The sequence below is a fragment of the Salvelinus fontinalis genome, chromosome 4, assembly GCF_029448725.1.
Source record: "Salvelinus fontinalis isolate EN_2023a chromosome 4, ASM2944872v1, whole genome shotgun sequence".
In the NCBI taxonomy this organism is placed as follows: domain Eukaryota; kingdom Metazoa; phylum Chordata; class Actinopteri; order Salmoniformes; family Salmonidae; genus Salvelinus; species Salvelinus fontinalis.
In genome coordinates this window covers 67,678,800-67,704,611 of record NC_074668.1, presented here as the reverse complement: position 1 = coordinate 67,704,611, position 25,812 = coordinate 67,678,800, and the positions used below count along the sequence as shown (strand labels likewise).

The window sequence follows — 25,812 nt, the reverse complement described above, 5'->3', positions numbered from 1 at the left end:
AATGAATTCCTTCTAAATTATCACTGTAATTTCTACACCCTCCATCTTGTGAGGCTCGTTACTAGACGCTACATTTGCATTTGCCTCCAATCTGGGAGCTCCGCCTCCTGCATGGGCCTGTAGCTCCAAGCCCAGCCCCCGGCCAATAGAGAGGCTGTGGGTTCTAGACATTATCCATACCTGTCTGTGACCCACAGAGATTCTCCTTAGACAGAGAGCAGAGCAGGGCCAGGCTCTGACAGGTCCCATATCACAGACCTATCGAGGCTATAGAGAGGACATGGATGAAGAGGGAGAGGCAGAAATCTAATATGTCTGTCCATGGCATGGTGGAGTTGGAGTGCATATGGAGGAATGTGGCCAGGACTGGGACTGACTGGGGAGAAGTGTAATTCAATCAGCAGCGCTGCGGCTTGACGCAGATTCACTTTGTCAGTTGCACTTTACCATTAATTCATCTTTTGGAAAACAGAGACAATCCAAACAATAATTTCTTTCAACTCAAAAACCTGGCAAAGGGGGCGGGTGAAAATGTAATAACAAGGATTTGATAGGCTAACACCCCCACCACCCATCACATCTCACCCTATCAAATAAAAAGTTTGCCCTGCCTGACGTACGGACTAGGTCTGTCCATTATGTGACGTCCAATAGTGGGACACAGAGGATAAATCCTGCAATTACGCCTTAACTCACCATTAGCTATATGGACAGAGAGCTTGCAGTCTGTACACTTAAACAGATTGCCTCAACACACACACGCACACACACACACACACACTTTGAGTGAGTAGTGGAATGTGTGTGGGTAAACAGTGTGTTGGGGGGGGGGGGGGGGGGGCAGTATGTGTGTGGAGATGTGGGGGGGGGGGGGGGGGGGGGGGGGGGGGGTGTTCCAGATGGGCAGGCAGGGAGCCCTGTCTTGGGAAAGGGTTGTTCCTCCCAGGGCCCTGATTGCACCCCTCCTCAGCACCATTCTGCCTCCTCTGTGAGTAGCAGGACTAGGCTGCATGGGACTGGGCTGGGCTGTGCAGCAGAGGGTTAACCGCCCTGCACCTCCCAGTCACAGGCATGAAGTGAAACAATGAAATAATGGCAGCGAGTGAGCGGCTCAAAGGGCCTGGGTGGAGGGGGGCCCTCGGCACAGGCTCCTGCAGATGTTGCTGGGCCCGGCGGGTCACACACACATTAGCATTCCTGATGGAGGGAGCCCGGATTAGGGAGCTGAATGCCTTTCACCCTCTCTGTCAGAGCCTGAACACACCGGAGAGAGAGCCAGGGCCAAGGAGAGAAAGCACAGACAGGCCAGGAGAAAAGGGGAAGACAGAGAGGAATAAAAGCACCTCAGAGGAAGTTAAGGATAGACTAGTTGAGAGAAAGACTGAATTGTAGACGCTGGGGGAGAGGTGGAGAGAAAGGCAGATGGAGAGCTAGAGGGAAGGGGAAAGGCCCACAAATAGACTAAAACAGCAAATGAAAGAGTGGCATTAAATGGGTAATAAAGAGAATTGAAGCGTGTGTGAATGTAATGCTTTTGTATGTGTGAGAGAGTATGTAGCCTTATAATGAAACATCTTCTAAGTCTATTTGTATTTGTGGCCGTGTGAGTGAATGAGCATAGACAAAAGGCGTTTTTAGTGTGCGTGTGTGCAGAGACAAAAGCTTTCGTGAATGTGTGTGTCAGGCCGTCCTCTTTTCCCAGGCCAGAGGTCCGGAGAGGCCTCATATTTCTAGCTGCTGTCAGGCCGGGGTGAGAGGGAGAGACAACGAGGAGCAGCTGCTTTCTACGAGGTGCCCTGGCTCCCTCATACACGCCCTTTGATGCAGCCATCAGTCTCCCCCAGTGTGTGTGTGTGTGTGTGTGTGTGTGTGTGTGTGTGTGTGTGTGTGTGTGTGTGTGTGTGTTTATGGGTGGGTGTAATTGGCGTGGTGAGGGCCACAGGTGCTGGCTACCCACGCAACCTGGCGGCGAAACCCAAGTGGCAGAACGGGGGAAAAAGCGACACCAAAACCTGATCTCTCTCTCTCTTCAGCTCTCCTTCTTTCTTTGTCTTAGCGTAAGCCAAATTATTCCCCAGGAATGCAGCAGGCCCGGTCTGAAATGGCTGTTTATTCAGCAGAGATTCAAGAATGTGGTGAGATACACACGCTCTCACACACAGACTCATATATACATACACACACACACAACAGTTGTTTATTTGGAATAACAAGAGGCACCACTAGTAATTTGTTTTTAATTGCAGGAGAAACGGCTACAGAGGGATGACCTGTACATCTGCCCAGCAGAGAGAGACAGAAAACAACAGCAGAGAACTACAGCTCATACAGCTGCTCCAACTTTGTGGAGGTCAACCTTTGTCTTCAGTACCGGGGGATCTGGCCAGGCTCAAACTCCACGCTGCTAACCCATTTTGTCTCATGTCATGATGCCTGGGACTACCACTCTATTCAAAATGGAAGGTTTCCCTCTCTCCTTCTACATCGCCCTCTGTAGCCTGTTTGCATCTCTAGTCCCTTTCATAATTCTATCAATGGTAATTACCGACAGCACTGCTGTCATTTCTGAGGGAGGGAAGGCAGGGGAGAGAGAGATACGTCTCCATCAACAAGGCAGCTCATTCTGTGGGTTGGTTGTCACAGTGGAGTCACACCGTAGGACAGCTGGGCGGCTGAGCCTGGTCCTGGGTGTCCAGGAGGCACGCTGCTCCTGGCCCTGGCCTGTCCCGCCCTGTCCTGTCCCTGACTCCACTGGCCTTTTAACTACCTCATCCCCATACTGTTATTTATTTTGCTCCTTTGCACCCCAGTATCTCTACTTGCACATTCATCTTCTGCTATATTGTAATTATTTCGCCCCTATGGCCTATTTATTGCCCTACCTCCCTTATCCAACCTCATTTGCACAAACTGTATATAGACTTTTTCTATTGTATTATTGACTGTATGTTTGTTTATTCCATGTGTAACTCTGTGTTGTTGTTTGTGTCAAACTGCTTTGCTTTATCTTGGCCAGGTCGCAGTTGTAAATGAGTACTTGTCTTCAAATGGCCTACCTGGTTAAATAAAGGTGAAATTTAAATAAAATAAAAAAATCTGCCATCAATCATATTTATTCCAGAGTGCGTGGGGTCATCAGGGCTTGACAGCTCCCAATGCTGCTTCACTCAGCCAACACAGACACCATCAAAAGCACAGTGCTGTGGCGTTCACAGAGTCTGTAATATACCATCTTTCACCTTTGCCATCTGACATACAAACACACTGTGGGATGTAGAGGAGGTCAGGAAAAGGTAACCCAGTGTAATATCTTTACCTGTTTCAAAAATGAAAACTACAGTGAACCTGCTAGTTATGTTTTGTGAGTTTACTCTGATAGTACACACGCAGCAATGCTATAAAGGACAGATAGACTATGGTAACAGTGTGCATAAGCATTGACAGTAGGCCTGAGGAAGCCTGGGCCTCTAGTAGGAGCCTCTGCTGCCTGTGTGCTCCCAGCTCCCCTGCTGTCCTTACTCCCCCTGCCTGCCAGTCCCTGATGACATCTAGCGCAGGGAGACGACACCGGAGCACAATGAGGAACCCTGCCATTTGTCAGTTAAGATTGGTGTACCTTTGTCCCCAGTCAATGACTGTCAGTAGCTCTACAAGTTAATATTTGCTTCCGTCTGCTCATAAATTTGCATAGCATTAAAAACCTGACCTAAATGCATTTTTTACACCCCCAGTAATTAGCAGAGCATTTCATAGTAGGAGGGAGAGAGATAACAGGCTGCTGATTCCTCCCTGTCTGACTGTGACCTGGCTGGGCTGGGAGAGAAAAGGATGAACAGGATGGGAGGCAAGGATGAAAAGAGGGCATAAACAGGGCTGGTGTACTGCCTCTTTAATCTAGTACATTAACTCTACACTACACCACATGGGGAGGAGCCAGCATGAAGGGAAATAGCCCCTCCAACACAAAGGGGGAGTGTCAATGAGGGGGCAATAAGGAAAGACAATGAGTAAACAAGCTGGGGAAGTCCAGACCATGCCTGGCGTGTTAGTAAAACTCCCTGCCTCTCCTCTCCTCAACCAGGCTGGCACTGACACAATAGCCCCAGTGTAATTAGCCACCCAATTGGTTGTTTAGCATTTGCATATAAATGCCCTCACAGGCCAGTGCTAAACACGCTGACACAAGCTGTGCCCGAAACAGACGTTCGCCATACCTCTTCTCCTCTAGGGGGTCCCAGGGGCCCTCTTGTGACAGGGTAGTACCCCCCTCCCTGCGCCTCGTGCCTGCTCTGGCTGCAGGCTGGTACTCATGGCATGGCAGAGAAGTGAATGAAGCGGTGTGGTAAAGGGTAGCCGGGTACTCGACTCCACTTGGTTCCTGTTTCTAGTGAGGTTGTGAAACAGTGCAGCCAGGCTTCCTGTTGAAGGCCCACACAGCCGGTCGTCATGACAAAGTACACTTTCTGACACTAGCCACAGTACTGGGGGGATAAACAGGGGGGCGCAGGTGGTGTGCACACACATACACACACGCACCACACATACACACAAGCATACACACACACTCCCTCTACAGCACACACACATGCACCGGATTGTTCTGAGGAAACCAGAGGTCTGAGGAGTGTGAGAAAGAGTGTTCTTTGCTGATCAGGGTCAAAACACACAGGCTTGTTTAATGTGACCTGACTTACACAGAGAAGCAGAGAGAGGAGAGATAGCGGGATTTGGCAGAGCAGACCAAGCTCAGAGATTAGACTAGTCAGTCAGACCACTTTTACACTGTGCTTCACATTGAAGAGGAGATACACCAGATGCGGTGCTTTAACTGTCTATAAATCTGGAGTTTCTATACATAATGTTGGAACAATGTCTTTGTATAAGGGCTCTTTCGTTCACCCATTTACATGTCATTTTCTGTCCACACTGTTGTTATGACAATGGTGATTCATTAAAAATGCTAAAGAACGGAAGGAAGTGATGGGACTAGTGTCTGTGCCCTCCCCCCCACCTCCCTCCCCTTTCCCTATCCTCGCCAATATAAACAAAGCCTGTGTCACCTACAAACTGGCCCTGCTGTTGAGAGGGGACAAGAGCCAGAGCCTCTCTCCCAGGCCTGATAATAACTCGTCTGCTCTGGCACAGAATAGAAGAGAGAACCACTGCACAGAGGGGACACTTCCTGTTTCATCCCCCAGCCCTGAGCAACCTTCCACAGGCCTCTAGAGCCCCAGAGAGCAGGCCCCAGGAGCCCTGCTGGAGGCAGGTAGGAAGAGAGCTGTGTTAGCGCCGGAGGCCTGGTTCTCACCTGCAACGATGCAGCCTGGTTCTCCACACCGGGACAGGACCCAACATGAGGGAACATCTGGCTTATAGAGCACAGAGGAGAAATGAGGCCAAACCTAAACCTACCACCATGCTCTCACTCTGTCCTACACAGAACACCTCACCTGATCTGCAGAAACCACATTGAGCCTCAGTAGAGATGCTACACAAATTAGCCTAAGCTCTGTGGCAATTTCTACATTTCCAGCAACCGCAGGCGATTAACAACCTACTCCAAAGGAAACCTGGTTAAACATTGCCCTGAAGTCGTTGACTACTGAGAGAGCCAGAGAGGAAGAGAGAGTGATAGAGTGTGTGTGTGAAAAAAGAGAGTAGCTACAAAGAACACTGGCACCTGACAACTAACTACTGAAAGAATTCAGGCTTGAGCTCCCAGTCCAACGCTCACCTCTGGCTGACCTGGTGAATGTGTCCAGGCTGTGTTCAGTTCCTCTGCTGCTTCACACAGCAACACTTCACTGCTATTTGTTTATGCCTGCATTCAACAAGAAGGCCAGTTTGTCCTGTCTGGTATGAAAAAAATGGAAGGGGGAAAAAGCTGCCTTTTCTTACCCAAGTATGATTAAGACAGAGAGATAAACTGATACTTAGTAATTCTACCACGGGAGGATTATCTCATCATTATATACAGTAGAACGTCAGAGGCTGTGTTTTGTTTTCACATGCTATCTACAAATAGGCCACAGGTCTCTGCTGCTGTACGCATCCTTATGAATGCTATCACACAGCCGTATGAAGCTAGGATCTGATCAGCCGTATGAAGCTAGGATCTGATCAGCCGTGTGAAGATAGGATCTGATCAGCCGTATGAAGCTAGGATCTGATCAGCCGTGTGAAGATAGGATCTGATCAGCCGTATGAAGCTAGGATCTGATCAGCCGTGTGAAGATAGGATCTGATCAGCCGTATGAAGCTAGGATCTGATCAGCCGTATGATGCTAGGATCTGATCAGCCGTATGAAGCTAGGATCTGATCAGCCGTGTGAAGCTAGGCTCTGATCAGCCGTATGATGCTAGGATATGATCAGCCGTGTGAAGCTAGGGTCTGATCAGCCGTGTGAAGCTAGGATCTGATCAGCCGTATGAAGCTAGGATCTGACCTGCCGTGTGAAGCTAGGATCTGATCAGCCGTATGAAGCTAGGATCTGATCAGCCTTTTGAAGCTAGGATCTAATCGGCTGTATGAAGCTAGGATCTGATCGGCTGTATGACGCTAGGATCTGATCAGCCGTGTGAAGCTAGGATCTGATCAGCCGTGTGAAGCTGGGATCTGATCGGCCGTGTGAAGCTAGGATCTGATCAGCCGTATGAAGCTAGGATCTGATCAGCCGTATGAAGCTAGGATCTAATCAGCCGTATGAAGCTAGGATCTGATCAGCCGTATGAAGCTAGGATCTGATCAGCCGTATGAAGCTAGGATCTGATCAGCCGTATGAAGCTAGGATCTGATCAGTCGTATGAAGCTAGGATCTGATCAGCCGTATGAAGCTAGGATCTGCCATTACAGAGCAGAAGCTAAAGGGAATTCAGCAGCGACCAGACGGGCTCCGTGACATCACAAAGCCAGGGTCACCAGTCTGTCACGGCCGTCTACCCTGGTGTCGGTCCCCCGAGTCCTGCCTGGGCCCCCAACCCCCCTCTAGACTCACGCCCCAAACTCCCAGCACAACACAGCCCTGTGCCGGGGTAACTGAACCTCCAAATGAAAACCAAACAGTCATGGGAGCGAGGGGTGATGCGTGTTGAATATGAAAAGGCCAGGAGGACACTGTCGTCTGTCACCACCATGCCAGACACCGGCCACAATACAGTGACCAGAGCGTGGCTAGCCCAAACACACAGAAGGGGTGGGGAGAGGCAGACGGTCTGCCATTAACTTCACTAGGGTTTGTGGGTGTGTGTGTGTGTGTGTCACATCCTCCTCAGGCCAAACACAAACACACACAGCTCCAGTACTGGGTGCTACTGTGTGGGAGTCTGAATCTCTCTAATCAATTTATTATGAGGCTCCGAGGTCCTCGTGTTTGTTCATTTAACACAGGGAAAATGGGCAAGTAGCATTTGTTTTAGGTATAGTGAGACAGAGAGAGAGAGAGAGAGAGAGAGAGAGAGAGAGAGAGAGAGAGAGAGAGAGAGAGAGAGAGAGAGAGATGGAGCGAGGGATGGTGGGGAGGAGGAGAAGTGGAGTGGGGAAGCATACAGGACTAACACCCTTCATCTGACAGTGGATGTGTAATAATGTGGCTTTGAGGAAGTGTTGATTTAATTGCAGCCCAGTGCAACGCTTAATACAGTCTGTAGGACACCTGGCATAAACAGGTTCCACCCAGGAGAGAGGGGGGAGGACAGGGGCAATTAAACCCCCCAGCCAATCAGATGGCTCTCCTGACATCTCCTGTTTGACATCCAAATGCTCATTTGATGAGAGGAGACAGAGACAGACAGCGTATTTCTCCTTTTATAATTATAATGTCTGCAAAGGACAATGTGATATAAACAATCATCAATTCCAGCACCATACATGGAAGCCTTCACATAATGTAGGCCCCACCCTAAATAATGATATTACCGTGTCTCCTTTATACCATTACCCCCATAGCTATTACCATTACTGACAAAGCAACATCACATAAAATAACAAAACACTGAAGACAAACTGATCATGTTGCCTCATTGTGTATAAATATAGTATATCTCATCATAAATGAATAACAAGGTGCTAGAAAAAAAATTATAATACAACAACAGCATTATGAACAAGTCTCTGTAAAAATGTCATTTGAAACTAAAATGGAATCATTTCCTCTCCTCTGAGGTTGTGTTAATAGAGACCTCTAAAAAGGCACCAAAATGGCTGCAGCACTCGGGACAGATCTGATGTCTGAACACACATTCAGAGAGGGGGGCAGACATTGGCCTTGACATTTTCACACACACACACACGCACACACACACACACACACACACACACACACACACACACACACACACACACACACACACACACACGCACGCACGCACGCACGCACGCACGCACGCACGCACGCACGCACGCACACACACACACACACACACACACACACACACACACACACACACACACACAGTACAGCACTAACCCAACACAGTAGCTAAATAGATAGCTGACGTTTCAACTGAACACAATGCTATATAGCATTACCTTCATGTTCATGAAATACAAGCAGGGCCATTGCATTGAAATGACTTTGATGATCAATGTAAATATGCAGCACATATGCTGAATGTCTCTAGATATTAAAACAATTATTTCATGACAATAGCTGTAAATGCTTCCTTATTTACATTCACTGAATGTTTCTACTTGCATCAAAATAACACAACATATATTTATATTAGGTACCTGTGTAATGTGTTTCACAATGAGCAGGCTAACATAATGACTGACAGAACAGGAAAATAAAAAGTACCACAGTCAACTAATGCTTAGAAGTATCAGCTACATGCATTTCAAGCATCAGTGTGCACTGTGTGACACAATAAAAAATATATAAAAAATATATAATTTGCATGGTACTCCTTAGCGCTCGCTAAACTAGAAAACAAAAATTGCACTAAATAATAAGCTGGTCTGAGAATGCTAGAGGAAAAAAGGTAGTTAGCAACATGTGTGTGTGAGCGTGAACGCGGTGAAAGCCCGGTGGACGGCTGCCATCAGATGGCTAGGGAGGCTGCAGCACTTAGAGGCCATTTTATTGCTTTGCTGTGGTCAAGTGAGGTGCACCGAGCTCAATTCCACCGCAACAATGGCAAAGAGGGCCGCAGAGACAAAGGGGGCTAGCCCTGCTTCTTAACCCCTTCACTGCTGCCCCGACGGGATAACAACAACAGACCACCTCCAAGGAACCCGGAGAGAATGGCAATATTACATAAATACTACACTGGCCACAATGGCTGTCAAATGCATGCATACACACACACACTGAGTCTCATCACGTGCATAGCGTACTCTAAGCCCAGGAGGTGAGATGCTAGGGATGTGAATAGCTCGGGAGCAGTCGTCGTTTCCTGAGCGTCAGACAGAAATAGTAGATGCTAGAGTCCCATCAGGCATACCGTTGAGAGCAGGCCTCGCACTCCAGGAGACTGGAGGTTAGGGAGCATAGCTGCTACCAACTCTCTCTCTCTCCATCCGTTGCTCTCCGTCCGTTCTCTATTTCTCTATCCGTCTCTCTCTCTCTCTGCCCCATGGGGGATCTGGACAGGCTGCCACATTTGCAAGTGAATCACGCTTTTTGTTTGAGTTTTTTTTTTTACACAGAAAAAGAGAAAGAGGGTGAGTGAAGGAGAGGGGGGCACCTCCAATCCCTACTTTCTTTTGTTCTCTCTCTAATCCTGAGGAGGATAAGCTGTGAGGTACACAGAGAGGAAGTGCAGTGGGCCTGCTGGGGTCCAACACATCCCCACGACGCATTCCTGAAGCCCAGCCTAACCTAGACCCGGCCCGACCCAGCCATGAGACTGGGACTGGGACAGCCCCACACGGCCACCACTACTATAGCTACTGAATTATAGTACTAACTGACTGGAAACACATAGCACTGCTAGCCTCTCAAATTAATGCTACCTCCACCTGAAAATAAAAAGAATATCTAGCAGAAATGAATATTGAGTAAAAAACATGTATTTGCTTAAAGAAATCCATTGACACCTCAAATATAGAAGCATAAACAAAACAAGAACGTACATGGATAATACCTTGGATGGACAACACCACCTGAACAAATACACTAACACCTTTAGGCAAATATATCTGCAATCTTCAAATTGTGTCATGTGAGTTAGACACGTGGAGCTATGGGAGCAGTGTAATGGAGGCAGGGAGGGACTGTCTGACTGTCACTGGCTCTTTCTGTGTCCTCACTCCCTCCCTGGACGGCCCACTGATCGACGATCGACAAACAGAGGCCATCGCTGCAGCTGACAGGCTTGCATGCTCATACACACACACGCTCACACACACGCTCACCTACACGCTCACTTACACGCTCACACACACGCTCACACACACGCTCACACACACACACACGCTCACACACACACACACACACACACACACACACACACACACACACACACACACACACACACACACACACACACACACACACACACACACACTTACACACACACACACACAGCTGACAGAACGACAGAAAAAAATATATTCCTACTGGAACCATTTACCATAATATTAATGAATTAATAATTATAATATTCTTTATTTAAGTTGATGGAAAATCGTATTTATGCCTTTCTATATGCTGTAAAAAAATATATATATTGTTATGAAATATTAAAATAATCAAATGAGTATAGTCACATTAGAAAAAATAATATTGTATTAATGCTGCTTGTCTCTTAAAAAAATATGACAGAATTATGCAATTAATCCAAAAATATGTATTGGTGAAATGTCATAACAGATGGCCTTTCTGGAACCCGGTGTACACAGCACAGCACACACGACACACACACACACACACACACACCTCTTCGCTGGGGAGTCTCACTCCGTGAATTTTTAACAGCAGCGTTTCAGTTACATAATGCACATTTGACTAGCACTGACAATAGCATATTACTGATAGACACGGTGTAACTAACAAAACAATATGTGGACAGGAATCGCTGCATGGAGCACAAGTATACGCAGAGGAAGAGGAAGAAGACGACAAAGAAAGAGAGGAGGATGAAAAGAGGGTGAGCGTGTCATCAGAGTCACAGGCCAGAAGGCTCCATGCATTGTTCCATGTTTCAGTGTGGGGAGAGAAAGGCGACCTCTGTCTGTGTGACCACCATGTTTTATGCATTCTGTCCTTTGTGATGATAAGCGCTGAGGGTGGAATGCTTGTCTCCGGGGTCCAGGAGAGGGGTGGACTGGGCTGGGCCTGGCCGGGGGGGTGGGGGTACTGCAGAGATCAATTGGGCAGCCCCTGGAGTGCTCCCTGTCGCCCGGGTACGTAGCTACGTAGGCTACATACGCACGCTGCACAGCCCGCCTGTACAGCGGGGAGCTACAGCCAGCCGCTGCTGTCCTGAATATGAGACACGGCCTTAGCTGCTATGTTACTGCTGTCCTGGCCTCCACTAGCTGCTAACTGGCTATGCTACTGCTGTCCTAGCCTCCACTAGCTGCTAACTTGCTATGCTACTACTGTTCTTGCCTCCGCTAACTGGCTATGCTACTGCCGACCCTAGCCTCCACCAGCTGCTAACCTGCTATGTTACTGCTGTCCTGGCCTCCACTAGCTGGTAACTGGCTATGTTACTGCTGTCCTAGCCTCCACTAGCTGCTAACTTGCTATGCTACTACTGTTCTTGCCTCCGCTAACTGGCTATGCTACTGCCGACCCTAGCCTCCACCAGCTGCTAACCTGCTATGCTACTGCTGTCCAGGCCTCCGCTAACCGGCTATGCTACTGCTGTTCTAGCCTCCGCTAATCGGCTATGCTACTGTTGTCCAAGCCTACGCATGCCGCTAACCTGCTATGCTACTACTTCTCCGGCACTCGTCTGCATCACATCACACAGCACTCGTGGACCAGTCCCTGCCATAATACAACACACTAGCAACATGTCGTAATACTGCTATACAACCATCACACACATCCCTACACACTGATGGGAGAAATGACAGGAGCTACCAGTGCTTTTTCAGTGTGTGTTATTGTAATAAAAATGTAATAATCAGAAATGATTTCTACAAATCATATCCCTAACATTAATGTTAGCGTGTACACAGTAAACAGATCATGTGCAATAGCAACGGTATTTTCTAATGATTAGATTGCTAATTATGCTGATTGAAAAGTGTGTCTCATTGTAAACATACACACACATACTTCCACATGAATATGGCATAGAACATCTGTATTTGTTTTCAGAAAAGTATAAATCACTCTCAATAACCATGTTTGCATTTGGATGCAAATCTGGGTGTAGCTATATGGATTCTAATAGGAGCACCAGGTGTAACTCTCAATCCGCGCATACCAGCTAGTATTTTTATGTAGTGCTATATAAATGACAAAGGAGGCCGGGTGGCCAACGTGGAAGGCCATGTATAGCTGCTTAAACATGGCAAATATAGTGAAAAAGCGTATAGGAATTCTTACCTATAAATCCGTATCTAAACCTCTTCTCTCTCTAGCACATTAATCAGGTGAGGTGTGGGTTTTTTGGTTCCTCTCGTTCTCTTTCTCAAGTTCAGACATATTACCAAACAAAACACGTCTGCTTTGTTTTGTATTTTGAAGATATGTCAGCGATAATACCAAACAGCTCACGTGGTGTATATGCACAGACAGCAGTAATATTCACAAGGGGGTCGTCGGCATTTTATAAGGATTACTCTGAAATTCTCACAAATTGACGGCATGACATTGCACACCTCCACCTAAAAAAGAATAACAACACAAAAAAAAGAGAGCAGCCACACACATACAGTACACACACCTTCCCATGTGTAAATCTACCCCACAATGATTTACAGAATGTTAACACAATAACATATTGTGAAACAGCAAAGCTCAGAAATTCCTGCCAACTCCACTTCAAGAAGATAAAAGAACGACAGCAAGAACAAGAGCTCAAAAAGAGGACAGGGAACAGGGAGGGGAAATGGACTGAAAATCGGTTCGCTGCTGGCATAGAGGAGCTCTCGTGCCGATTTGGGGCTGCTGGGAGCAGAAACCAGGTAGAGCACACACACACACACCTAAGAATCACTGCCATCTCCTGGCCCCCACCCCATGTCCCACCCCCAGTCCGCTCCTTAATGACACAGCTGACACGTATGCCACTGGCCTGGTCTACGGGACAACTGGAAGAACAGGTCCTGGCTGTACAAGCTTGCATATTCAAAACCATAATCTGTAATCTGAGCCACTGCTCCTGCTAAACTCATTTACACACAGCCCTACAGCAAATGGAGGAGGGAAACGCTTCAGCCTCTTTCTCTCTCCAGTGCTATCAATGGAAAACTAATCTACACAAACATATTCATATTTATACTATCCTCACCCTTACAGCAGTTCAACCAAGTGTAAAAGTCATTTCTCATAAGTACAATCACAACAAAATCTAAGATTGTGATAAATAAACATAAAATAATCTAAAATAATTAACTGGGTTAAATGAATGTAATAATTATTATTATTAATAATAATAATAGTAACAATAGTTAATTGCTATAATTAATAAGACATCATTAGTGATGTAAATTATTTAAATATCAATGTATCAGGCATCATCGCAGGTAAAAAATATTTTTTGAAGAAAAAATAAACCTTTTTGGATTTGATTTGGCAACGTGACCAACGGTTGGTGAATATATTGTGCTAGTCCATGTGTTGCCTGCCCCTTAGCGGCCTGGCGCTGGCCCAAAGAGGGCTCTCTCTGACTAGGGACATGGCAAAGATCTTCCCTAGAGGTGCTGCCAGCCCCCAAGAGCAAGGGAGAGAGGGAGAGAATGAGAGGGAGAGAGAGAGGGAGGAGGCAGTAGATGACCAGGGTAACTGTCTCACTGCCTCACGTTATCCTGTAACCAAGTCACTGCTCTCCTCTTTATTTCATCACTACTAAACCCCTTATTTCCGTTCCCCTCCAATCACATGCCCAAATAGGACCTGCACACTCAGTCTCAGACACACCAGTAATCAAATATGCTCATGGAACCGGACATACTGAGATAACGCAGGTAGTATCACAGGATAGACGAATAGGGCGTCATCCACAGACTATCACTGAAACAGGAACCTCAATCAAATACCTAACGTCACCAGACTACTGACTATTCACTGAAACAGGAACCTCAATCAAATACCTAACGTCACCAGACTACTGACTATTCACTGCTTATGATAATATAAACAAAGATCACGATAAAGAACAACATAACTGTGATACTAATGTCCTTAATCCTAGTATATTACTACTTGTAATAACAGTAATAATGTTGATAATAAACATCATACTAATAATGATGATAATTACAATTATGGAACATTTTACATTTTATCAACAGCATCAGTTAAATGTCCATATGATAATTCCCGGCAGAATACATACCCTGTTCTACACATAGAGTAATAGAATATTCTGCCAGATGTGCTGGCATTCATATACTGCAGGCTACGCGTTCTGTCCTATTACGTGTATCCTATGGTTTAACACCATTATCTAACATTACATGGTGATAGTGAATAGTAGAGTACAACATTTAGCTATGGGTAAAGACAAATTGCAAGTGTACAAATGTACACCAAATATATTTTTATGTAAATATATCTATAAAATAAATATTGTTCTATGTCAATATAAATCAACTGTGTGACTGACAATGAAAGACCTTAAAACAAAATATAGTCTTGATATAAAATGCAATAAAGTCCTTGTAAATAAAGTAACAAAAATATATATGCAAATTGAGGATCATGCTTTAAGTCCCCCTCCTTCCGTCTGTCAAGGATTAACGGAACTTAATACTTTACAAATACACAACCCTGGTCATTACATTACTAATGAATTGGAAATCAAAGTTGAGTATTTACAATGATTTTCAGTGTGCTGTGCTATCTATGCTAAAAACATAGTTCCTCGTGACATCTACCCAACCCACAGTCCCCTTAAGCAGAATACACAGCATGGTCAGACTGATACAGTGGTTTACCAAATGCACATACTACACCTAACCATAATGTCTGCTATGTGATCCTAACAGAGTACAACACAAGGAAATCAAGAACCATCTTAAACCCCCATTAAACCATACCTGAGCTGGTAAATGCAGCTGACATAAATATTATACATTGGATAATTACTTTTCAAAAATATCAAAAGGCTTCAAAATCCTCCTAATCTGTAGTACACATATTGTAGTTGCTTTTCAAATGTTTCTACCAAAGGTTTTGATATCAAATCCAGTAGTCTTCTAAGAGCAAGTGAGATGACACCGAGTAGCGTTGCTATTTGTTTTGTAAAGGAGGAGGACAGAGAGATCGAGAGAGGAGAGAGAGGGGCGAGGGAAAGAGAGATGGCGAGAGGAGAGGGAGTCCTGGCACAGCACATGTACTATGCTATATTTCCTTTCCTATGTCACGCATGTAATTATTGCCCAACCTACGTCTACGGAGCAGAGATACACAAAAACAGACTTACAGGCCCAAAATCTACTGCTCCAAGTTTCCCCCCTGAAATACATAAATAGTAATATAAGCAAAAACTAGTTTTTTTTTTTTTTTTTACTTCTCTCTTGAAGAAAAAAAACCTGTCTCCACTGCGCCTGCTAGTATATTTGTTTTCCCTCTCTCCAACTACTATCTTCTGAGTCCTGGACATACTGCTGGTCTGAGTTGTCTATGAGGTGGCTACTTGCCCCTATAGTTGGGCTAAGTCTGAAAGGTGTTAGGATCTGTTTTCCTGCCCTCTTCCCTGATTCCTTCTCCATGGCCCATGGCTATCTGACCCCTTCTATCCCTCTCCTCCTACCCCCTCCGTCGTTCCCTCTCCTTCTCTTTCTGTCTTTCCCCTACTCTCTGTCTGAGTCTTCAAACCCCATTATTATAATTTCCTTCATCCTACTAGAAACTCATAGAAACATTTGTATAGTGTTTCTCTCCTGTTTACTAAACTAGACGCATGTTTTTTTTTATCTTGCACTTGCTGACCCCTACAATCTCAGTGTTATGCTTTGTGTGACCCCTCAACGTAACCCCCCCACTCCTCTCCCACTGCCTTCCCTCGTTGTTTGTGTAGGGTTTTTCCTTCTTATCTCTCTTGCACTCACTCGGTGACCCCTGCTCCCCTGTTTCTTTCCGTCTGACCCCCAGCCTTTCAACCTCCCCCTCTTTCTCCCCCAAACCAGCACATCCCTGCCTTGCCTTAGCTTGCAAAACGCTTTTCTTTTCCATCCCTCTGTCGCGAAAACTCGTCAGGCTGCCTCATTCTTTCACTCTTTCTTCGAGAGTCCTCCATTTCGTCCATGTGTTCTATGTTTTCTGTACTTTTTGGGCATCTTGGCACTGCATTCTGGGTCTTAAACGTCGGGAGGTCAATAGCATTTCCGCTTTTTCCTGTCTATCCGTCCGTCTCTTGGAGGGACTAGTTATATTCTGACTCAAACATAAACGGTCCCAGCGTCGTGTTACTAGTCGATCTATTGCTTATCAATTCAAATCTGGCCTATGTTTAGATCTTTTTTGTAAAATTCTCAAGTCATATTTTGTTCTAAACAATCCGTCGTGTATGATTACACTATTTATTCTGACAGTAATGCATCCAAAGTTGATTTAGTCTCGTGTCTGGTTGTTTTAGAAAATAAATAGTTAGGTTTACTTTAGAAATCCGTAATAAGGTTGTTATTATTACGCAGGGAAGTATGTTAGGTGATAGAATAACGTTATACATCAGCTTTTGAGTTTTCATTGATAATGTTTCCCTTTTGTAGGCCTATCTAGTATAATGTTTGTTATTTGTTATGAAGGTAAGGTATATCCAGTGGGAAGGAAATGTTATATTATTGCTCTTACTTATTCCATAAAAATCCATGCGAGCTGTCATCTGTCTCGTCGGACAGCCAACCTATTCTGTAAATCCCTTTCTCTGCTCGCAACACCATTCTATTCTTTCCATGCAACCCGCAGCTCAACTCTCTGCCTCGGCTATGGGCTCCTCCGTACCCGAGGTCTTACTGATCTGATCGGCTCTTGTCATGAAACACACTAGACTTACAAAACACACACATAGGCCTACCGATCGATTTGCATGTGACTCCGTGAGGGAATCAGCAAGAATCGACTTTAACATCGCTTCAAAGAAGCAAACAGGAATGAAAAAGAAAAGAAAATTATGGACAAAGTAGGGAGAGAGAAAAGTAGAGGAATTGAGATGTAAAGCGGGGCGGAGGGAAATACACATGTAAGAAACCAATCGGAAAGTGAAAATGTTGCTTAACATAAAGGATTTGATCAACCCGTGATGGCGCTGAAAACAGCGGACAGACCAAGTGGCATATCTGTCAAAATAAGAATGCGGGCGGTGTTTCTCTTTCGCGGGACGTACACGGACCCACAAGCTGGACTAATGTGCTCGTTCCTGGCTACGCTCATGTGCAGCTCCCGCTACCCCTCCGTAGGCTGAATGTAACCCTTTCACATCGTTATTGTCCTCAAAATGTGTTTCTTGACACCAATAACACTTCTCTATCTTTCCTGATTCCATCGAAAAGCACAAATGTGCTTTTAAATTCATGTTTTTTGTGGTCTACTGCTTGGAGAGGAATCGCTGTCTTGACCATTTATTTTCTTCCAGTCATGAGGAGAACGAGGACGAACGCAGATGTAAACACAGGTAATGATACGAATAAAACCGAGAATAAACAAAACTACTTGCATGAATATAACTTGTGATCGCCTGTCAGTTCTCAGAATGTGAGAATAGTGTAGATCGGTGCGTATCTGGATAATAGGAGAAACCTTCGGTTAGCCCACTACTAAAAGTGAAAAGAATCGAATCGTAGAAACATCGAGAGAGGAAAAGACAGAAACGGCAAAGTTGTAACTTACAATTTTTCGCTGCCGCTTTGTGATCCTTGCTTTTTAATCCAGTATTGAGACGATTCGGCTAAAGATCCCATCAAGGCAGTCCCTTTTGGTCAGTTTGCGTTTAGGATGGCAAAAGAAAGATCATTGTTGTTGCGGAGTGTAAAAAAACGAAGTATTAGTTGTATAGGGCAATATAAAAATAATTTGGATGCAAAGCAGGCGATGAGTCTTGTGTTAGAGGGAGCGAGGAAGAGGTGAAAGTGAGATCTGATGATTGAAAAGAAAAAAACTCTTTGGATCTTTATTCCTGCTAATTAGTTTCCTGCAAAAAATGGCTGTGATTAATTCAGTGCGCATGTGCTTCATTACACAGGCACGACGGGAAGGGCTAATTAGCCACCTTCTGGATCAATAAGATTCAGCAAAGGAGAGAGCTAGGGAGAGAGAGAGGGAGGGAGGGAGAAAGAGGAGGGAGGGAGGGATGGATGGATAGATGGAAGAAGAAAAAGAGGAAAGTAATGATCAGGAATTGAAAATATGGAATTAAGTACAGCGGAAAGTAAGAGTTTGATTAGAAGGAAGACAGTGAAAGTTAATACTGGAGTAGACGCCGCAGCAAAGCACGTAATACCCCGCACTTCGCTGCATTTTGTCCGTTCTTTTTACTTTTTTAACATTAGGCTATAACGCATTTATATTTCTTATTATTAACATATTTATATTAAAACACAGGAATAGCCTATATTCATTATTACATTTTCCTATATTGTCACTTGTGTTAGTAGTGAGACTAGAGGCAATCTGAGACAGCAGTGCTGACTGCTGGAGTTTGAGATACTTTTTAAATGTATTTATACAACTTATAGACACAAGTTAATAGTTTTATGATAGACTACAGTTGGACAGTACGGGAAAACAAGCAACCAAGACGTAAAGCATTATGCATAAGGAAACTTTGACAAGATATGCACATATTTGCTATAGACAACTAAGTAGCTTGTTATTTAATTTTGTTTTGTAAATTAATGCCTAGTCTCATGATGATATATGTCTAACGTGTGGGATAAGACAGAATGCCACTTAAACTAGAATGCACATTCCAAGCGACTGAATAACACCCATGATAATACAAATTAACAATTTATTTACATATTTGCAAACGTAATAAGCTATTTAAACATGATCCGTGCATTTTAAGCACAAAACGAGACGCAATAGCTCTCTTTGCATGCCTTAGAGATGCAAAAGCTTACAACAAGCGGGTGTAACACTACTTCTAATGATGTGCAAAGTTTAAAAAGCCTTATTCCACACTATCAAGTGTAGTGATCACTACTTTTACATGTCTACACATATATAATTTGAGCTAAGATGCACCTGATAAGTCTGCCTTAGCCTCACTGTAAAAGACCGATAAGTTCTGTAACTGTAGTTGCATGCATGTGTAATAACCTACTTCTGGATACAAACATAAATCCTTTTCGTGAGAATGTGGAATCCTTTAATGAAAAACGGAGATTTGTCTCGATAAAATATGCTTTGTCCCAGGATAGTAGTGAGAGGGAGATAGTGAGATGAGAGACCTGAGGGGATTGGAGACTATAAAGTCTTCTGTCAGTGTAAAACAATAGTTTACAAATGACACTTGATAACACCATTGTAATACAAAACTAAATCAATTTGGAGATATGTTACAATACCTCGACAGCATATCGGCGATGTATTTAAAATAGTTACAGAATTTAAGTTGAATTTGTGAAAAGCATAGACTCTAACTTCCTGTGTGTGTATATGGTATGGATATAGCCCACGTACAGTCCACTAGTTTTGAGTAGCTAGCCTCTGTGTGTGATATTTGCCATGAAGCTAACGCATTGAATTCTGCATTTGATCATGTTTATATGTGTTTGAGTAGGCCTATGTATAGAAGATGTATACAACGAACACTCAAGCAGCAGATGAGGCTACTGACAGTAAGAAATGCATTGAGGGAGTTTGCATTGCATGATTCTCAAATCTCATATGCCTATGCAGGTCAATACAGGTAGAATATATTGGATTGAATTCAGTCATAATCAATAACATTTCTTAAGTGTCCTAATCCTATACTTTGTAGGCCTAATGATTTTCACCTGTTATTACAAATTATAGCAATTTATCTAATCATCTCATTGCGCTTGATATTTCACTTCCAAGTGTTTTTTGTGAATGACTTTCTTATAGTGGTTAAATGTTTGACATTGAGTGTATGATTTCAATCAAACAGTTATCTGAAAACAAGCATAATTGGCATTACTCAAGTCATATCCGTGCATTTAGAAATTATTCCTGATAAATGGAGAAACTTCCAAACGACTGCGTTCAAAGAGGTGACATTTGATCAATACTAACAACTGTAGTATAGATCGGTGAGGTTATCCACAGGTTTGCCTTTTTCCCCTTCACTTTCCCCCAAAACATTTCGCCTCTTATAGAGATGGTCACTTACTACGTTTGGTTCCCCCACATGGAAATATTGTATTCTAGAAATCAACCTTTGAGCTTGTCCCACTGCCTTTTGTCATGATAATTCTATTGTTGATTCTCTTTAAAGAAATTGACAATCCCTCACTTTCTGTTCTAACAGCTCCAAGCGGCCCTGATTCGCACAAATAAAACTAGCCCGCTTAATTTAATTGATTAGGCTACACAATGTTTATTGGAGTAACATGAATCTGAATCACAGTCTATCATTTTTTTTTGACGAAGAAGTGCACGTTTAAGTTGATATAATATGTAGCTTGTACAAAACACATAGGCCTGCCTATCATATTTTTCTCCTTGGCGTAATTTGTGAGATTCCAAACGCAGCTGTAATTCTAGTTTTAGGCTACTTCGATGATTTTATACGAGAATAAACGCACTTAAATGTAACCTTAACTAAGAGTAATCTTAAGGTAATGAGAAGGTAATGTCTATATTTTAGCGTCTATATTTTTCTTCATGATATTAAGCTAACATATAGTCTACTTAAACGGCCACATACATGTAAGTGATTTTATAATGAACACATAATACTATTTAGATTCAAATAAGCATGTCAAAAATCTTTTTTTCGATGTTTTAGTCTGAATGCTCATGTTGCATGCCTATTAAAATCTTCATTTGTATCTTGCTCTGATGTACGGGGAACATTAGGGATGACAATCAAAATGGGGAGCCTCACGTTCAATGTGAGCTCTTGCAGGTATGTTAGATCTCAGAGCCATCTACGTATTAGGGAAAAATCCTTACTTTGTACTCCACAGCTATGCACTTGCTTAACTATTAGGACCAAAAAGAGGCCACGCCTGATGCAAACAATAGCGTGTGTGTGTGTGTGTGTGTGTGGGTGTGTGTGTGCTTATGTATGTGTGTGTGTGTGTGTGTGTGTGTGTGTGTGTGTGTGTGTGTGTGTGTGTGTGTGTGTGTGTGTGTGTGTGTGTGTGTGTGTGTGTGTGTGTGTGTGTGTGTGTGTGTGTGTGTGTGTGCGTGCAAAGCCAATATTTGCAATGTTGCAAGATTTTGCACCCATATAAAAGCATATTTGAGGCCACATATTTGATAGACCAATCGGGAATGTATCGATACAGAATCTTAGCACGAAGGCCTGCCTTGCATGTCACCTGTACCAAAACCATAATGACCAAGTGTGTCAAACTGAGATGCTGATTTAGCTGTGTGAGAGGCAGACTGAAAGGATTTGCGATGTGTCCACTCTCTCGGGAAAGGGAGATTGTAAAAATGAATGGGTAGAAAATAGAGTGCGAGAGGAGTTCGAGGGCCAGTGAGCTAATAAAGAGCCTTGTGTGATTGGGGCTGGTGAGAGACATAGCCTATCTGAGCCAGTCTATCGCTCTAGCAAGCCGAACAATGCCAATCTTAGTTTACAGTTTATGTTTAACTAACGAGCATTAATACCGTAGAGATCTGACTCGGTAGGATAACTTACGTTTATGAATATACAGACCAATTAGTACGAGCCCCGAAAAAAATGTGACAGGCTCACGAGCCTTTGTGTTAGGTGAATTACGATAACTGTCCACGTGCTAACCCCAATAGGCCTACATCGATGAGTGGCATAGCAAATTCACCACAGTCTGTATGACAGCCCGTGGATATGACAAAGAAAAGCTGAAGTAGCTTAATATGCTCACTCCATTATTTGGGTCGCATGAAAATACTTGACCATCACAGAGCTGCAGGAAACAAAACAATATATTTAAACACTAATGTATGGACCCTTAATGTTGTGTAACATGGTTGTAGTTTGGAATAATTTGTTGCTATTCTACATTTACTGACGTTAAGTGATTGTATTCATTTCTATTTCAGAATATGCATGGGTCGGGCTACTGTATGTGTGTGTGTGTGTGTGTGTTACTTTATCTTAACCTCATGCACCGCGCGTGCCATCCCAGGATAACAAAGCACAAAAGGGAGCACAGAGGAAATGAGAGCGGAGTGAAAGCGTTTACAGATAAAAGCTGCTGTCTGGAATGGCTCTGTAACTTTATAAAGGGATAATGAACATTTTAGTCCGGAGGATTTGGGGATTTGGGCTATTATATTAACATATGAGGCACGCAAGTCCAGGTTTTATATATTGAGGTACATAGAAGAGAAGAGGGCATAGCACATTCCGCAACACTAAAACAGTTTCCAAGAAAACGTTCATCTTATAACATTGTTTTCACCTCTGCACTGAATAACACTAACATGCTGGAATAAACTAACATGCTGGAATAAACAAGTTTGATTAACAGATTAAATAATCAGTCAAATGAAAAAAGTCACCTCTGGATAAATGTGCCTTTGAAAATGTGGAGAGGCAAAGTTAAATGCTGTTACATATGTTCCTTCTAAAACAAACGGAGTATTCTTCAAGGGTTTAGTCAGTAAGCAGCAGCGTGCTTTTGTCCGGCCCTGCTGCGCCTGGGATGGATGGGGCATTACATGCTACCAGGTGCAATGGGAGCGCCCTCTTATGTTCACTCTGACCATGGGGATCAAGGAGCACATGAACCTGCCTCACCAGAGTCATGTGCCTCTCAGAAAGATAATCATCCCCGGTGCCCACCTGTGCGCCACCGCGCCAGCCCATGCTATCAGACTGCGATAGTGTCTTTAGCTATTTACATATGGCCAACATGCAAATCATCAGATACAGTCCACCGCCCAAAGGAGATGTGCAAAGGACAAGACCCATACAGGCTACTCTAGAGATGTTAGTTTAAAAAAACAATATAGCTCATTCATCAGTGTTTACTGGTATCTAAAGCCATCTCTGCAGTGTATTTCCATACGAGTATTCAGTGGTGGGCAAAAATATTTTTGAGAAAAAATAAATGAATCAATGAATAGAGATATAGATGTTCAACCCATCATATCAAAATAGGCTATAGTTTTGCTTTACAGCAGTTTTATAGTGTATATCAATTTCTTTAGGCTAATATTTAACTAGTCAACTCAATGTGATTACATTTTATTTGCTAGTTAGTGATGTAATAAAATATGAATATTAATTAATATAATTATCATTTTATTTTATGTTATATCGTAATAAGACCTCATTCGGGACCTTATACAGATGTTAGAATGATTTATTTTTTAAGATTAGAGTGAAAGGTTCCCCTATCCCCTATGTATGGGGGTGTCTTACACACAAGTGAAGATGAATATTTTACAATTTAGTCATTATTTGAACATGTGTTCCGTATGAATGCACTACAGCGACCGAATCTTTTACGGAAGCGTTTTACGTAGGCCTATAGGTTATTTTGCATTGAACTGTTAACCCTGGAGTAAGATCTGCCGTAGCCTGATGTTTGCTAAACTGTGATGCATGATGAATATTTCATCCGTTAGTTCACAATCCCCTCTTCTTCTCCCCAAAGACTATTCTCTTTGTCACACGAAGCATATACATTTAAGACACACAAAATGCATCTTTTGCATGATATTTTGCATGCCCTGCGTACCGTTTTGTATCAAACAGCGTCCTGTTCTAAATAATCTTATAGCAAACACACTTCATCTATTTATTGTGTCGTAACTGTGTTTAAACAAAATGATTTTGAGAATAGTGTTTTTCTTTGATCTTTGGAGGACATAGAAAGGAACAAATTATAAAATATGAACAACATCCGGCGACCAACCTTGACCTATTGTTGTTCATTTTCTGTCCACCCATGTGTCATACGGTCTCTGTAAGGGCATTTCATTTCTACGTGTGTGCATATAGGCCTAAGTAATTTGACTGTTTTCAAATAAATATTATTTCCCAATTTGCGCTACTTAGATAGGGTGGACAAGTACCAGACTAATATATGTTTATAACATGTTAATTACAAAACTCTACATGTGATTACTTAATCAGAACTTAATTTGTTTGAAAAGTTGCGAAGCCTGTTTGTTTGTGTATTATGTGCATACTCTACTCACGTTTCCATTGCTGATTAATCATTCGAAATTGCTATTCAAATCGTTAATTCTTTTCCAGAGAAAAACACTTCATGGTTTGATTGAAATGAAGGATTGTAATATTCACCACATATTCACAAACGAGACGATTTCGATCTCAAAAACATCCATTCTATGCATTTGTAATTGTTTTTGTCTGTTACATGAATGTAGTGTGTTAACGAAAATCAAAGGCAATTAAAAATATATATTTTTGTCTGTAGTATTAAGTTTTGTTTGAGTAAATGAAAACAACAAACCAGCAACGTCAGAAAGTGGGGACAACACTGACATCGGTTGTGTGGATGCTAACTGAACTGGGAGCAGGACGACCTGTTTGTTGTGATAACCATGATTTCGAGATAGTGACGTTGGAGGGTAAATATGACTACCGTCCGTCTGGTCACTCTGTCTCATTCACATTAAAAAGAAGGAATATTCATTAATCTGGCTCTATTCTTAGATACTACTGTACTGCGCTGTTGGAGTTTGGAACACAAGCATTTCGCTACACCTGCAATAACATCTGCTAAATATGTGTATGTGACCAATAAAATTGGATTTGATTACCAACCCACTATACCTCTTCAGAATGTGCATTATTATTTTAATTCGAATGTTGTATTCGTTGTTGGTGAGTGGATGTAGGATGCTACATGTTTTATTGCTAATGTCGATTTTAGAAATGTGCATTTCAGAAAACGAAGGTGAGCAACGCGGTTTGCTTATGTAAATACTGTAGGCCTATGCAATATGCAACGTGTGTGTGTGTGTGTGCGCGCACACGCGCGTGTCTGTGCCCCCTTACCCGGTAGGTTTGCTACTACCGTATAACCCATTTTTTTATCAACTAATAATGTCCATTAAAATATGAAACATCAGCTTGATTTCCTTCGTTTATTATTAAAGTTGGTTCTATTCAGCATTTTGTTTTGTCTGTACACGCACACAATCCTCTGTTCCAACGTCAAAATAATGTGTTGAGAAACTATAAGTGATGCAAGGGGACAATATTCGTCTCTGTGCACTAAAGTAGTACAAATGTCTCCCCATCACCCGTGCAAAAACAAGACACAAATGTATTTCAACCTGCCTGGAGCCTCGGTCCATCCGAGCAGCCTCATCATCCCTTATCACTGTCTGTCTGTGCTTCAACCATTTCATCTCTCTTCAGGTAAGAAAATTATTTTCAAAAACGACATTTTAAACCAATTAGTTTCCATAGACACTGTGATGAATACACTGGTGAGGTAAACAATTCAACCAAGAGACCGGAGCACAGTTAAAAATTACGGACTTTTCAATCAAAATCAAATGAACGCTCTAACAACAATTTGATTGTCTTAGTTGCATTGCAGTGTCGATATACAAAGTTGGCCAATGCTACAAAATCAAGTCAATA

General features: G+C 43.2%; 1 protein-coding gene across 8 annotated transcripts in view; it reads right to left on the bottom strand.

Annotated features, from left to right (window-relative positions):
• zfhx3b (zinc finger homeobox 3b) overlaps positions 1-25,812 on the bottom strand; it is a 413,258-nt gene that overhangs the window by 156,819 nt on the left and 230,627 nt on the right. For 5 of the 8 annotated variants that reach the window (XM_055921125.1, XM_055921130.1, XM_055921129.1 and 2 more), the window contains exon 1: positions 17,952-21,353. The exons of the other annotated variants lie outside the window; for them this stretch is intronic. The gene's annotated coding sequence lies outside the window, so the exon portion shown is untranslated. Of the gene's footprint in view, positions 1-17,951; positions 21,354-25,812 lie in introns of those variants that run through there. 8 annotated transcript variants of the gene reach the window in all.